Source organism: Pseudorca crassidens, chromosome 4, assembly GCF_039906515.1.
Source record: "Pseudorca crassidens isolate mPseCra1 chromosome 4, mPseCra1.hap1, whole genome shotgun sequence".
Lineage (NCBI taxonomy): Eukaryota > Metazoa > Chordata > Mammalia > Artiodactyla > Delphinidae > Pseudorca > Pseudorca crassidens.
The window spans coordinates 75,826,315-75,840,902 of record NC_090299.1 but is presented as its reverse complement, the minus strand read 5'-3'; the positions used below and the strand labels follow the sequence as shown (position 1 = coordinate 75,840,902).

At 43.2% G+C, this 14,588-nt stretch overlaps 1 long non-coding RNA gene across 1 annotated transcript in view; it reads right to left on the bottom strand.

Annotated features, from left to right (window-relative positions):
* Positions 1–14,588, bottom strand: part of LOC137223755 (uncharacterized) — a 241,897-nt gene that overhangs the window by 41,347 nt on the left and 185,962 nt on the right. The gene's annotated exons all lie outside the window — the stretch shown is intronic.

Genomic DNA, 14,588 nt, shown 5'->3' with positions numbered 1-14,588 from the left:
TTATGGGTGTTTATGTTTAAAGACACCTTTTTTAACATACACTTTTTTTGCGGGGGTGGGGCTGTGCAGCATGTGGGATCTTAGTTCCCTGACCAGGGATCGAACCTGCACCCCCTGCAGTGGAAGCTTGGAGTCTTAACCACTGGACCACTAGGAAGTCCCCTAACGTATACATTTTTGATTGATTAACATTGAACTCATGTTCAACAGCACTATAACTCATGCCTGAGTAGAGCTCATCTATCACATGTGTTTTCTCCTTAAGGTCATCACAAGTTTCTTGTACTTGGGAATACTAGGCAATAGCTCAGTACTTAACATGGGGGGGGGCATAAATATGGAAATCACCACCAAAAAACACAAAAATGTGGCACTAAATAGACTGTGGAAGGGACACTTTATAGTATGAGAGCTAAAGCAAGAAGGCAGAGTTTCACCTTGTTCAACCCCATCTGGGAACAAACATATCAGCTGACTCAAATTTTTTGCTGCTCTGCATGTCTGTGAATGATGTACAGCCTTCTTGTACAGCCTCAGGCAAAAGTGCCTGAGGATCAATTGTATATAAGTGAAGTAGGGAGTTCTGACATGAATCCTAGTGGTCCCTGCCTCCCGGAATTCACACCCTTGTGTAATCTTTTCCCCTGGAGTGTGGGCTACACGTAATGATTCCCTTTTAATGAATACAACATGGTGACAGAGATGGACTGAAGCTTCCTTTTGTCATTAGGTTTCTGTAGGGGAGGAAAAAAAATCTTTTCCTTCTACCCTTCTAAATTCTAGCTGGGACCTCTGTACCAAAAGACAGATTAACAAGAGAAAAACTGAAGTTACTAACATGTATATCTCATATATACCTGGGAGAGACTCAGGGAAAGAGTAACTCCAAAAGGTGGCTTAGAAATCTAGCTTACACAGCATCTTCAACAAAGAACAATAAATTTGTAGAGAAATGACAGGACAAAGGAAAATTGTTTTAGACTTCCAAGGAAAGGTAAATATATGAGGAACCAATGGCAGATAAAGGCTAGTTAGTAAAGTTGGTTATGTAGATTCCTCTGGTGCCAGCTCCAGGCTGATATGAGCCTAAAGCTGTCTCTGATAATTTTTATCTTTCCTGGTAGAGAGAGGAGAGGGACACCTTTGAAAATTTATGTCCTGCTTTTAGGAAAATAAGGGAAGGGCAGAGAGCTTTTCCTGTATTTGCTTCTTCTCAATTGCCTTGAGCTCAAATTGATTTTTATATCAAAGAGACAATATTTTGGGATGACAAATTCTTGCTTTCTTCATTACAAAGGACTGACTTTCATCTTACTGTGTTTTTGTCCCTGGCTTTTCTCCCATGCCTACCCTGATGGAGAAGGCTTCCTGTCAAGGAACTAAGGGAAACCTTGGACCAACAGCCAGAGAGGAACTGATTCCTACCAACAACCACTGGGTGAGCTTGGAAGTTCTGTCCCAGCTGAACTTGGAGATGACTGTGTCCTTGGCTGACACTTTTATTGCAGCCTCACAATAGACCCTGGAGCAGAGGGCAGGTGAAACCTGGATTTCTGACCCACAGAAACTGTGAGATAATAGATGTATGTTATTTTAAGTCACCAAGTTTTAGGGTAATTTATTAGCAATAATTAGCAATAGATAACTCACACAAGAAAAATTAAATAAATTAGGCATTGAATTTTTCAAATTTAACAGAAAAACAGAATAAACCTAAGGAAAGCAAAAATAAAGGATGAATACAAATATTAACATATTAGAGAACTGAAAAATTATAGAACTAATAAATAAACCCAAGAACTGAATTCTTTGAAAAGCAATAAACTGCTAACCAAAGAAAAAAGAAAACAAAATGATACACAAAATAAAAAATTAGAATGGGGAAATAAGCACAGATATAGAAAAACATTTTTAAGTACTTGGTTCAACTTTATGCATTATTAAAAGATATTACTCAGTCATGAAAAAGAATGAAATAATTCCATTTGGAGCAACATGGATGTACCTAGAGATTGTCATATTAAGTGAAGTAAGTCAGACAAAGACAAATATTATAGCATATCACTTATATGTGGAATCTAAAAAAATAATATAAATGAACTTATTTACAAAACCGAAATAGACTCAGATGTAGAAAACAAACTTATGGTTACCAGAGGAGATAGCAGGGGGTGGGGGGGAAGTAAATTAGGAGTTTGTGATTAACATATACACAGTATTATGTATAAAATAAACAACAAGGACCTACTGTATAGCACAGGGAACTATATTCAATGTCTTGTAACAACCTATAATGGAAAAGACTCTGAATTATATATACATTATATATAATATATATAATGTATATATAATTGAATCACTTTGCTGTACACCTGAAGCTAAAATAACATTGTAAAGTAACCATATTTCAATTAAAAATGGTAAAAAAAAAAAAGAATAAAAATGAAAAAAAATGTTTAAGATAAAATGTTTATTTCACACCTGATTTTTTTCCTTTTCCCTATGGGGAAGTCAGTTAATGTAAATGGGCTTTGTGGCTTTATCCTGACCATTCTCTATAATTCAGGATGAAACTGGCTAAAATTCTCCCAAGAGTAGTATTCTTCAACCTGCATGTTTACAATCTATTAAATGTTCATGAAATCTGTGTAGTGGATCTTGACCAGAATTTTAAAATAGAATATAAAAATCTGAGCACATAATAAGGGTAAATATTGTTTTCATAAAACTTGTACTTCTGTTGTGTGTGTGTCACCAAGTCTAAGCTCCCTCTGCTCGCCACACAACAGGCCAAGAAATCGGAGACGAGGTGCTGGGGCAAGGAATACGACTTTATTCGGAAAGCCAGCAGACCGAGAAGATGGCAGACTAATGTCTCAAAATAACCATCTTATCGGGGTTTGGATGCCAGTTTCTTTTACAGCTCAGAGAGGGGGAGCAGATGAGGAAGTAAAGTAAAAAGGCACTAAGTTTTGCAACTATGCCCTGGAATGGCCAGCCTCGGGGAGGGGATGTGTTAATTTCTTCTTTCTTGCAGCCACCCACAGGTGGACAGGGTCTGGATGTTTCCCTGCACAAAGGCACTTTGGTTTAACATTCAGGCAGAGGGGCAGGGTTCCCCGAGGCAGGCCATTATGTAGAGACAGTATCCTTTTAGTGAACAAAAGCACAGAAAGCAAAGGTTAAAGTAAAAGAAACAGATCCAACATGCAGTCTGATTGGCTCTTCCCTGTTACATGTGTGAGTGTGTGCACCTCAGTTGCCGTGTAAAATGTATTTCTAACTCTTTGTCCACTTCAAAAGTGTCTGAAAGCCACTAGTGCACAGGACTCAGGGTACATAGAATGTAATTCTGTACACACAAATGACTCCCGAGAGTATCTTTAATTGTGAACCCTAACACCAAAACAGGAAGGTACAACTTTTCTCCATTAAAATGTATACCACAGCCTTACAGCCGTCAAATTCTGACTCATATTTTCCAGGGGTTAACTTTCCTTTCTCCACCTGCTGCATAATGTCATTGATGATTTCCATCTGTTCCAATGGTCTTGTATTTCACGGCAGCCCCTAGACTTCTTCAGTTTTATCCATTTAAAAATTATGCTTGCATGTTTTTCATATTGAGAATCTGTTCATTTCTTGCTACATGGTGGATTCCTGAACTTTGTGCTATTTTTCCTTTAAAGTTATATAGTTTTTTCATATTGAGTCTGCCTAAACTATACAAAGAAAAATGTTGAGGATCAAGCCATCTCACCAGTCGTTTGGGTTGTCCTCACCTCCTACCTTAATTCCTTCTGTCTGCTCTTCTCTACTCTCCTCCTAAATATTGTACTGAGGAGGTGTTCATGTTCCTCTCTCTCAGTCTTTACTCTGGGGGAAGCCAGCTGCCACGGTGTAAGCAGCTCTATGGAAACACTTGCATGACAAGGAACTATTGACTTGGCTGACAGTCAGCAAAGACCAGAAGCCTAACAACAGCCACGAGTGAGCTTAGAAGTGGATCCTCACCTAGTCAAGACTTGAGATGACTACATTCCTGACAATATAGTTGCTTCCTTGTGAGAGATCCTGAGCCAAAAGACCCAACGACACCGGATCCAGGTTCCTGACCCACAGAAGCTGAAATGATGTTTGTTTTGTTGTTTTGACTTGCTATGATTTAGGGTAATTTGTTACACAGAAAAGGGAACTAATCCAGGGGCAATTCACCGATTATCTGAGCTTTGGTAGAAGGCGTGGTTCAGCCTCCATTAAGGCTATTGAAAAGAGCCAGACATGGCCTGCCCTCAGTTCCTCGAGAATATGGGCACGTGTGGGCTCAGCCTATTCAGAAACAGCCTGGGATTTAGTGACCTAAAGATGTAGGGATCGATCGTTGAGAAATGATTCTTCACAGTGGCTGCTCTGAGTATCCCACAGTAGAGGGAGCTAAAGGCAGCTTTTTGGCCAGACTGTTCCTGCAGTGAATCTTGGTCTCTGGTCCTCAATTTTCCTAACTGTAAAATGGACATAATCACAGTTCCTATAACATATCATTGTTGTGAGAATTACCTGGATTCAAAATATTAAAAGTACTTAAGTTAGCACGCGGCATACATTTGCGTTGACTTTTATTATAGAAAGATTATCTGAAATGGGGAGATTCAATGGAGGAGTTCTGAGTAGCAATGTTCTGCTTCGCCACCTCCAAGTCATTCAATCTCCCCAGCATAGGAGAGGCTTCAGATGCCCAGGGTAGTTTGCTTCTTCAGGGTTCAGTTGCTGACACACCTCACGCTGAGAAGTGGGATCAGGGCATCCGCAGGTTTTCCCTTGGTCTATCCCAAGTAGCCAACACTTCCTGAGGGCTTACTGTGTGACTAGCATTAGTCTACCTGCATACCTTTTTTTTGTATTAACTCATCCCAGCAACCTTGTGTGGCAGCTAGTCTCTATTTTACAGATGAGGAAACTGAGGCACAGAGAGGTTAAGTAACTTACCCAAGGTCACACAGCTAATGAATAGCAGAGCTTTGAATCTGGGCAGTCTGGCTCCAGGCTGTGCTCCTAAACACTCTCAGGTGAAGAGGTTCAGTCCTACCAACCTCAACGGGGGCTCAACTCAAGCACCCAGTAACCACCTCACATGCTGGTCACTGTCATAGGCTGATATAATGGCCCCCAATGATATCCACGTCCTAATGCCCAGAACCTGTGAATGTCACCTTATATGGCAAAAGGGACTTTGCAGATGTGACTAAATAGAAGACTTTGAAAGGCAGACACTATCCTGCATTATCCAGATGGGTCTGAACATAGTCAGGTGTCTCTATAAGAGGCGGGCAGAAGGGGATTTGAGTACAAAATAGCAAGTAAGAGACCTGAGGATGGAAACAAGAGGTTGGATCGATTTGAGGAGGGAGCCAGGAGTCAAGGAATGAAGGCAGCCTCCAGAAATTAGAAAAGTTAGATTCTCCCCTACATCCCTAGAAAGAGCCAGACCTGCTAATACCTTGTGTTGGCTCAGTCAAATTGATTTTGGACATTTGACTTCCAGAAGTGGAAGAGAACAAGTATGTGTTGCTTTAAGCATGTGGTCATTTGTTACAGTAGCAATAGGAAACTAATAGTCGCCAACTCTGAGGGGGCCTCATTTCAGGGGTCATGGCATTGGGGCAGGGACCGCAGGAAGTCCTGCCTCCCTCTACCTCTCCCCCAACCCCAACCAGTCACCTGTCAAATCAACTGTCAGCTGCTCTCATTCCTTCACTCACCTATTTACTGAGGGGTTCTCAGGGTCAAGGCGCCACTGTAAGTCCTGGGCTTATAATAAGCAGTAAACAAGACAGAAATGCCATCTCAGGGCTTCCATTCCAATGAAGGAGAAACATACACACACGCATACACAAGTGAAGAAACAAATACTCTGAAGACAGTCATCTGTTGAGCTTAGGCCTCAGTCATCTCTCATCTGGGTAACCTCACAGGCTTCTAGCTGCCTCCTCGTGGAAGAAATACTCGCCTGGTTCCTATTTGTGTCAGATCCCATGTGATGCACCTTCATTCTTGCAGTCCCCTCACCCCAACCAATGCATTCAGCCCACCACAGAGGAATTTTCTTAAATGGCCCACATGCCTGAGGGATCAAGACCAAACTCCTGAACGTGGCTGAAAAGATCCTTCACCCTTTGGACCCTGAGTTCCACTCCAGCCTCATCCCACCCTCCCCTTGCCCTCCAGCCTAGCTGACCCAATGGTGTTCTTAGCTAGGCTAAGACCCCTCTCTAGGCCTTTGCCTGTCTACTTCCTGCCTGGGATGCCCTTCCCTATTCCCTTTCCAGAAAGCCTTTTTAGGACCCTCAAGGCTGGGATGGATTTTTATGGTACTTGGGGAATATCCCAAACATAGCACCTACCATACAGTAATATGTTTACATGTCATTTTCCCTCAGTGATCTTCAAGCTCCTTGGGAATAGGACTGACCACTTTATACATCTTGGAATTGTTAGTGCACCGTAAAAATCTCCAGGCACGCAGTAAGCCTTATATTTTCTGAATTAGCCACTGTGAGTGTGGACGTTTTACAAAATAACCATAGGAGTGAAGAGAAAGAAGTCATTCATGAGGGCTAGGTGTGCCTTTTGGAGAATGTTGAAATTTCAGACACGCTTCATGGAAGGGCCAGGGCTTGGCAGGGCTTTTACACGCTGGCAAACTGGAGCCTGGTTTTTGGAGATGAAGGTGCACTTAGGAGGCTGGGGAGGAGGCTGAGGGGAGGAAGCTTAACCAGGGTGAGACAGTGGCTTTAAGCAGGAAAGTTTCAAGGAAACAAAGGTTTTTTAAAACCACCTTGTTGAGGTGCATGGGCCTTAATTATTAAGGTGTCAGAAAACTGTTGAAGGTGCATAAGTGGCTGGGCTTCTTTGGTGTGTTGGACAGGTCATTACAGAAGTAGGTCATTCTCCACAGACATGTTAAAAGAACCACTTCTAAACGCTCCATGTTTGCCTGTGTAAACACTCATCCTTGAGGGAAAGAACAGGAATGGCTCTTCCTTTATTTGAGCCAGGCTGCTTTAAAATGGCTCAGACTGGGGCTTCCCTGGTGGCGCAGTGGTTGAGAGTCCGCCTGCGGATGCAGGGGACGCGGGTTTGTGCCCCGTTCTGGGAAGATCCCACATGCCGCGGGGCGGCTGGGCCCGTGAGCCATGTCTGCTGAGCCTGCGCGTCCGGAGCCTGTGCTCCGCAATGGGAGAGGCCACAGCAGTGAGAGGCCTGTGTACCGGAAAAAAAAAAAAAGGCTCAGACTGTCTCAGGGAGGAAGAAGGACCCAGAGAGCTGGCAGAGAAGGGTTGGCCCAGGGCTAGGAGGCAGTTGAGCCCCCAGGAAGCCAAGATGCTGGAGGTGAATCTCCAAAGAGCTCCATGATTCTGTGCTCTTGTCAGAAAAAGAAATATCGTATATTAATGCATATATGTGGAATCTGAAAAAATTGGTATAGACGATCTTATTTACTAAGCAGAAATAGAGACAGATGTAGAGAACAAATTTATGGATACCAAGGGGGAAGGGGCAGTGGGATGAATTGAAAGATTGAGATTGACATATAAACACTATTGATACTATGTATAAAATAGATAACTAATGAGAACCCACTGTATAGCACAGGGAACTCTACTCAGTGCTCTGTGGTGACCTAAATGGGAAGGAAATCCAAAAAAGAGGGGATATATGTATACGTATAGCTGATTTACTTTGCTGTACAGTAGAAACTAACACAACATTGTAAAGCAACTATACTCCGATAAAAATTTAAAAAAACAAAATCCTGAAGAGGGATGAGCATCTTCATTGTGTGTTTAAAGTTTGTTTACTCCCTGTGGCTGGTTCTTTGATTGCTGTGCTTCAGAATATTTACATAAGAATGTGACACAATGGGACAATAGTTACACAAACCACCAGGTGGGCTGGTTTCCGGACAGAATTGGAGGATTGACCTTTAACCCTTCTAGGAATCTCTACAGCAACTGAATGGACTGCAGAGCTTATTCAGAAGATGGGCTGGGTGGGGCCTGATATGGATTTCTCTTTTAACTGTTTTTAGGCGGCTGACAAGGAGATAAGGGAGGGAGAAATCTCTCTTTTCCGCCTGCACCAGCATCCCCTCCCCCTCACTCTGGCCTGGCACACTGCCACTTCACTCCATACCCGCCATGTGCTCCCACTAAAAGGACAAGACCCCCGCCTCCTCCAGTTGCCACCAAAAGTAGCCTTTTCCGAGGGGCCAGAGGTTTTTGGTCGTTCCTGGTCTGTGACGGTATCCTGACGCCAAATCTCTTCCCTGCCTCTATGTCATAACCTCACCAACCCCACGTGGTGTCACCTCACTCAACATTTCTTCAAAGACTTGGTGTTGTTGAAACAGGAGGGAAGGGGGCAGGGCACAACCTTTGAAAGAATGACATAGCGGGAGGACAAGACAAACTGATTAGAACCAAATGGGTCCAAGATGGCGGAGAAGATGACTTCCAATAGGCCTTGAGCCTCAGTATATGTTCACTGTAACACATCAGCAAGCTAAATGACACACCACAGGCGCCATGACAGTTCCAAGACCGACCATAAGGATCAAAAAGTGGGCGGTGGCCCAATTCCTGGAAATCCCCACCCCTTCCCGAAATAGCTGGAATACTCCTCCCACTCATTAGCCTATGAAATTTACCCACCCCTCTAAAAACTGACAACCCCATACCCTGGTATTTTTCTCACCTTCTGAGATGGCTCACATCTGTCTATGGAGTGTGTTTCTCCCCATGCCTTTCTCACCTTCTGAGATGGCCCACACTCCATCTGTGGAGTGTGTTTCTCTCTAAATAAATCCACCTCTTACCTATCACTTTGTCTTTCACTGAATTCTTTCTGTGATGAGACATCAGGAATCTGAGCTTCATTAAGTCCTGAAAACAGGTGTGTGATCTCACTTGGAAGACCGTGGGTTTTGGCTGGGTTCGAGTACCGGCCACATGGGTTCAAGTCCCAATCTGAGGTGCACAGTTTCATTGTCACCAAGGTCACTGCAGTGGGTGTTACTAGTGAAGTTGTTTGTGAAATTTTAGCCTAAAACATAAAACCCTTCATTTTGATGTGATGGAGAATGTTGGGCTGTACCCCTCAGGTCTACAAGGCCTGTACTTGCCCAGCTTCTAGACCAAAGAAAAAGCCCGGAGTCAGCGACAGACATCAATGATTTAATGGATGGGGGGAGCTTATGCATCTGAAGCAAGGTCCTGGAGTGACCCCCCCCCCCCACCTTGTGTGTCCTACGGCGGGCAGGACGTGGTGACAGACTGCGTGGGGAGGGGGAAGGGAGGTTACCAGTTACAGGGGGAATTAAGTCAGGCTGGCTCATCAGCAGGGAAACCAGCAGAGAGGCCCACCCCTCACTGCCCCTTTGATAAGAGCAATCACCAGCTGGAGCCCCGGCAAGAACCTATGAAGGTCGGTCAGGTGAGTAGGGTATAGGTGAAGCAGGTACTGGTCAGCAGGGGATGTACAGAGAGCAAGAGAACAGCCATCTTGGGTGGCCTGACCATACAAGAAATATAGAATGCTTAAATGTAACTGTGAGGAAAATTGGGGACCATATTTTTTTTTGAATTGGGCTTCATTTAGAAAACATAGCTCATCACTAATCCATGCCAGCTTTACTGCCTTCTCAGGGCTTCACGGAAGGGGCACACAGGTCTCTTAGTACTCGAGACTGTGAGATCCTCGAAGCTAGAGGCTGTGTCATATTTATTCCTGGCACGGCCTCACAGCTGACATTCAGAGAGGCCGTTCCTTTACTTGGGAGAGAAGTTGCCCATGTTCTCTGGGCCAACTTCTCCCTCACACCGTTCCCTTTCTGCATAAGTCATAGACTCAGGTCTCCCCCCTGCAAAATCAAACCAAGCAAGTGTCCCCATAATCCATTACACTCCTCATCCCACTTTCTCTCACTTGCCCCTGACATCAGCCTTAGCTACTGTTTTTTCCCTGTCGTTCTAGGAAAAAAGAGAGCGACCAGCTCCACTTGTCCTATTCCCCAACATTCTGACATCTGCTTTCCGTTTTCATTACTCACGGAAACTGTCCTCGCTGCATTCATCAGTAGCGTCTTCGTCGACAAACCAGCAAGGCCCCGATTAGTCTCTTCACAGGCATTGCTGTTGATTATTTCGCCTTGACATGCTGCCACCCTGGCCTCCCCAACAACACACCGTCCTGGCTCTGCAAGCATCTTCTCAGGCCACCTCTCCCCTTCCCCGCGTCGGAGCCTCCCTTTAGTCCCCCAAACACAGGTGTTGCTAAGGGTTCTAATGCTGATCTCCCCCGCCTCCCTCCCATCTAGAGCCTTGCTCCTCAACGTGTTCCACCTGGACCAGCAGCATTGGTTTCATTGAGAGTGCGTTAGAAACGCAGAATCTACCCTGGACTTCCTGCATCAGAATCTGTATTTTATTTTATTTATTTTTTAATTTATTGATTTATTGTTTTTTATTTTTTTGGCTGCTTTGGGTCTTCAGTTGCTGCGCACGGGCTTTCTCTAGTTGCAGTGAGCCCGGGCTACGCTTCATTGCCATGCGCGGGCTTCTCTTGCTGCAGAGCATGGGCTCTAGGCATGCGGGCTTCAGTAGTTGTGGCCCACGGGCTTAGATGCTCCGCGGCATGTGGGATCTTCTCGGACCAGGGCTCGAACCCGTGTCCCCTGCATTGGCAGGTGGATTCTTAACCACTGTGCCACCAGGGAAGCCCAGAATCTGTATTTTAATTCAGATCCCCAAGTGACTCATCTGCACATTAAAGTTTAAGGGGTGCTGGTCTATGGCAGCACTAAGCAATAGAAATATGTGTGCCACGTGTGTAATCTGAAATTTCTAGCAGCCACATTTAAAAGTGAAAAGAAACATGTGAAATTAATTGTCATCATAGTTATTGAACTCAATAAATACAAACGGTTATAATTTCAACGTGTAATCCATATAAAAATCATTGAAATATTTTACACTCCTTTTTCTGTTACGTTTTTTAAATTCAGCGTGTATTTTAACCTTACACCACATCTCACTTCACACCAGCGACATTTCAAGTGTTCAACAGCCACATGGCTAATTCCTACAGTATTAGAAAATGCAGCTCTAGAGTTTAGCTTGCAGATGAGAACTTAAGGTTAAAGTAAAAAAATCTGTGAGTGAACCCAGCTTCAGCACGTATTAGCTTTGTGATCTTGAGCAAATTACTCCTCTCTGGTTTCCTTTCCTCATCATATGAACAGGAAATAATATTAACTATTTCACAGGGTCACAGTGAAGATTAGGGATAACATATGTAAAAGTACATAGCTATTACTTGATAAATGGTGACTATTAATACTCTCCTCTATTTTCTGGGCTTTATCTAATTATATGCAAATTTTGCCTCTTTAATAAGCGACACATTAATCACCATCATTATTATTTTTTGCATAAATGTTTCTTACAATTTAATGGTAAAACTGTTAGTGCTTCTCCATGTGCTTTTTAGTAACTGATTCAAAATATAAACAATTTAAATCCTTGCTTCCTCAGTTAGATGATGGCATAGACTGTGGAGGTTCATATCCAAGCTGCGTCACTTACCAGCTGTGTCTCAGTTTCCCCATCTAAATAGGGCTAAAAATACTCTCTATCTTAAGGGGTTTGTTGTGAAGATTAAGGAATAAATACATAGAAATTCCTTACACCAGTACCTGACCCATAGAAGGCATTACACAAGTTATAATCTTAATAAAGGACCTATTCACAGTAACAATTATGAAGAGTTTGGGGATATTGGAAATGCCTAAGTTAAAACGTTAAATAAAAGAAACAGCCCAAAATGGTTTTTATAGTACAATCACAGCTATATTAAAATCAAAGTAGCTTAGAATTATGACTAGGAGTAAGACACCAAATATTAATTTTGATTGTGTTTGGGAGACAGAATTTTTTATTTTATTTATTTATTTATTTATTTATTTTTTGCGGTACGTGGGCCTCTCACTGTTGTGGTCTCTCCCGTTGCGGAGCACAGGCTCCAGACGTGCAGGCTTAGCGGCCATGGCTCACGGGCCCAGCCGCTCTGCGGCACATGGGATCTTCCCAGACTGGGGCACGAACCCGTGTCCCCTGCATCGGCAGGTGGACTCTCAACCACTGCGCCACCAAGGGAAGCCCTATTTTTAAAATATTTGTTTATTTGACTGTGCCGGGTCTTAGTTGCGGCATGCGGGATCTTTGTTGCAGCACGCATGTGGGATCTAGTTCCCTGACCAGGGATCGAACCCGGGCCCCCTGCATTGGGAACGAGCACAGAGTCTCAACCATTGGACCACCAGGGAAGTCCCGGGAGACAGAATTTTGAGTGATTTTTTTCTTTCTGGTTTTCTAAATATGTATTAATTTTGTAATGAGGAGACAAATTAACTTTATTTCTGAAACTGCTTACTGTTGAGAGCATGGGGTCTGGAATAATATAATGCTCCCTGGGGTTCCCCTGAGGGCCCTGTGGTGTTGTGAGTGAAGCAATTCAGACAGAGAAAGACAAACACCGTATGACCTCACTTACACATGGAATATAAAAGAAACCCAAACTCATAGAAATAGAGAATAAGAATGGTGGTTGCCAGGGGCTGTATGGGTGGGGAAATGGGGAGATGTTGGTCAAAGGGTACAAACTTCCAGTTATAAGATGAGAAAGCTCTGGGGATCTAACGTACAGCATGGTGACTACGATTAACAATACTGTATCATATACTTGAAAATTGCTGAGATTATAGATTTTAAATGCTCTCATCTCACATGCACACACACGCAATTTGTGATTATGTGAGGTGATGGATGTGTTAACTATTGTGTGGTAATCATTTCACATATATTATGTGTATCAAATCATCACACTGTATACTTAAACTTGCACAATGTTATATGTCAGTGATAGCTCAATAAAGCTAGAAAACAAAATATTAAAACAGGGAATTCCCTGGTGGTCCAGTGGTTAGGACTTGGTACTTTCACTGCCAGAGCCCAGGTTAAATCCCTGGTCGGGGAACTAAGATCTCACAAGCTGTGCCGGCGTGGCCAAAAATAAATAAATAAAAATAAAACCCAAAATTCTCTGGGTTCCAATTCTGGCTACGCTTTCACTAGCTGGTGACCTCAGTTAACTTGCTTAACTGCTCTGTGCCTTGATTTCCTCATCTATGAAATGGGAATAATAATTATACTTAATTCATAAGAGTTGTTGTGAGGATTAAGTTATATAATACCTGTACAGGACTTAGGAAAATTCCTGGCACATAATCACAATGTTTGCAATAATGAAGATGAAGATGAAGAAGGGGAAGGAGAGAGGAGAAGAAAATGGAGGAGGAGGAAAGGGAAGAGGAGAAGGAGAAGGAGGGGGAGAAGGTTTGATTAGTGATGTGTGCCTCTCCTGGGTTTGAATCCTGATTCCTACTGAGGTTTAAATCTAAGGCTTAAATTCTCTAAGCCTTAGATTGCTCATCTGTAAATGGGATAACAACATAGGCAATATGCACAGATCACACAAAATTGATAAGGGGGGTGGGTTCCCTGGTGGCGCAGTGGTTAAGAATCCACCTGCCAATGCAGGGGACACGGGTCCGAGCCCTGGTCCGGGAAGATCCCACATGCCACAGAGCAACTAATCCCTTGCGCCACAACTACTGAGCCTGCGCTCTAGAGCCTGTGAGCCACAACAACTGAGCCCGCGTGCCACAACTACTGAAGCTCGCACACCTAGAGCCTGTGCTCCGCAACAAGAGAAGCCACTGCAATGAGAAGCCCGCACACCACAACGAAGAGTAGCCCCCGCTCGCTGCAACTAAAGAAAGCCTGCGCACAGCAACGAAGACCCAATGCCTAAACCTAAAATAAATTAATTAAAAAAAAATTGATACGGGGAGTAAATAAGATCATTCATGTGTAGTGTCTGAAGCACAATAAGCTCAATAATATTAAGTGTTTCTAAAAAGTTAAAGCAAAATGGAATAACAATGTCTACTTCATAGGTTATTGTGAAGATAAAAAGAGAGCTCTTCGAAAACTAAAGTACCCTAAAAATGAGGCACTAGTTAAAATGTCAATTCATTTCCACTAGATGGCAGTAGACATCACAAAATAGAGCTGAGCCCAACTAAACAAAGAGCTGAGGGAGGAAATACAGGATAGTTTTCATAGAGTTACTTACTTGGCCTAGTCCCACTTCTGTGATTATGCGGAAATGTGGATGAAGGACATATGTTATTTCAAATGAGTGAACTACCTGCTTGGGCTTAGGAATCTTTTTGTTTGATGTAGACTGTATTTTCCAGACTAGACCTGGACTGAACCAGGGAGTATGTCACAGATCAACACTGACACACAGATATAGGAGGCAGAAAAGAAACAGATCTGCCAATGTACTAACTTGTTGTGCCTCCTTGGGCAAATTATTTCTCATCTCTAAACCTCTCATTAAGGTTTGCTGAATAGCCACAAAAATCTGTATGTATTGTAGAATCAGTCAATATGTCAAAGGGAGTT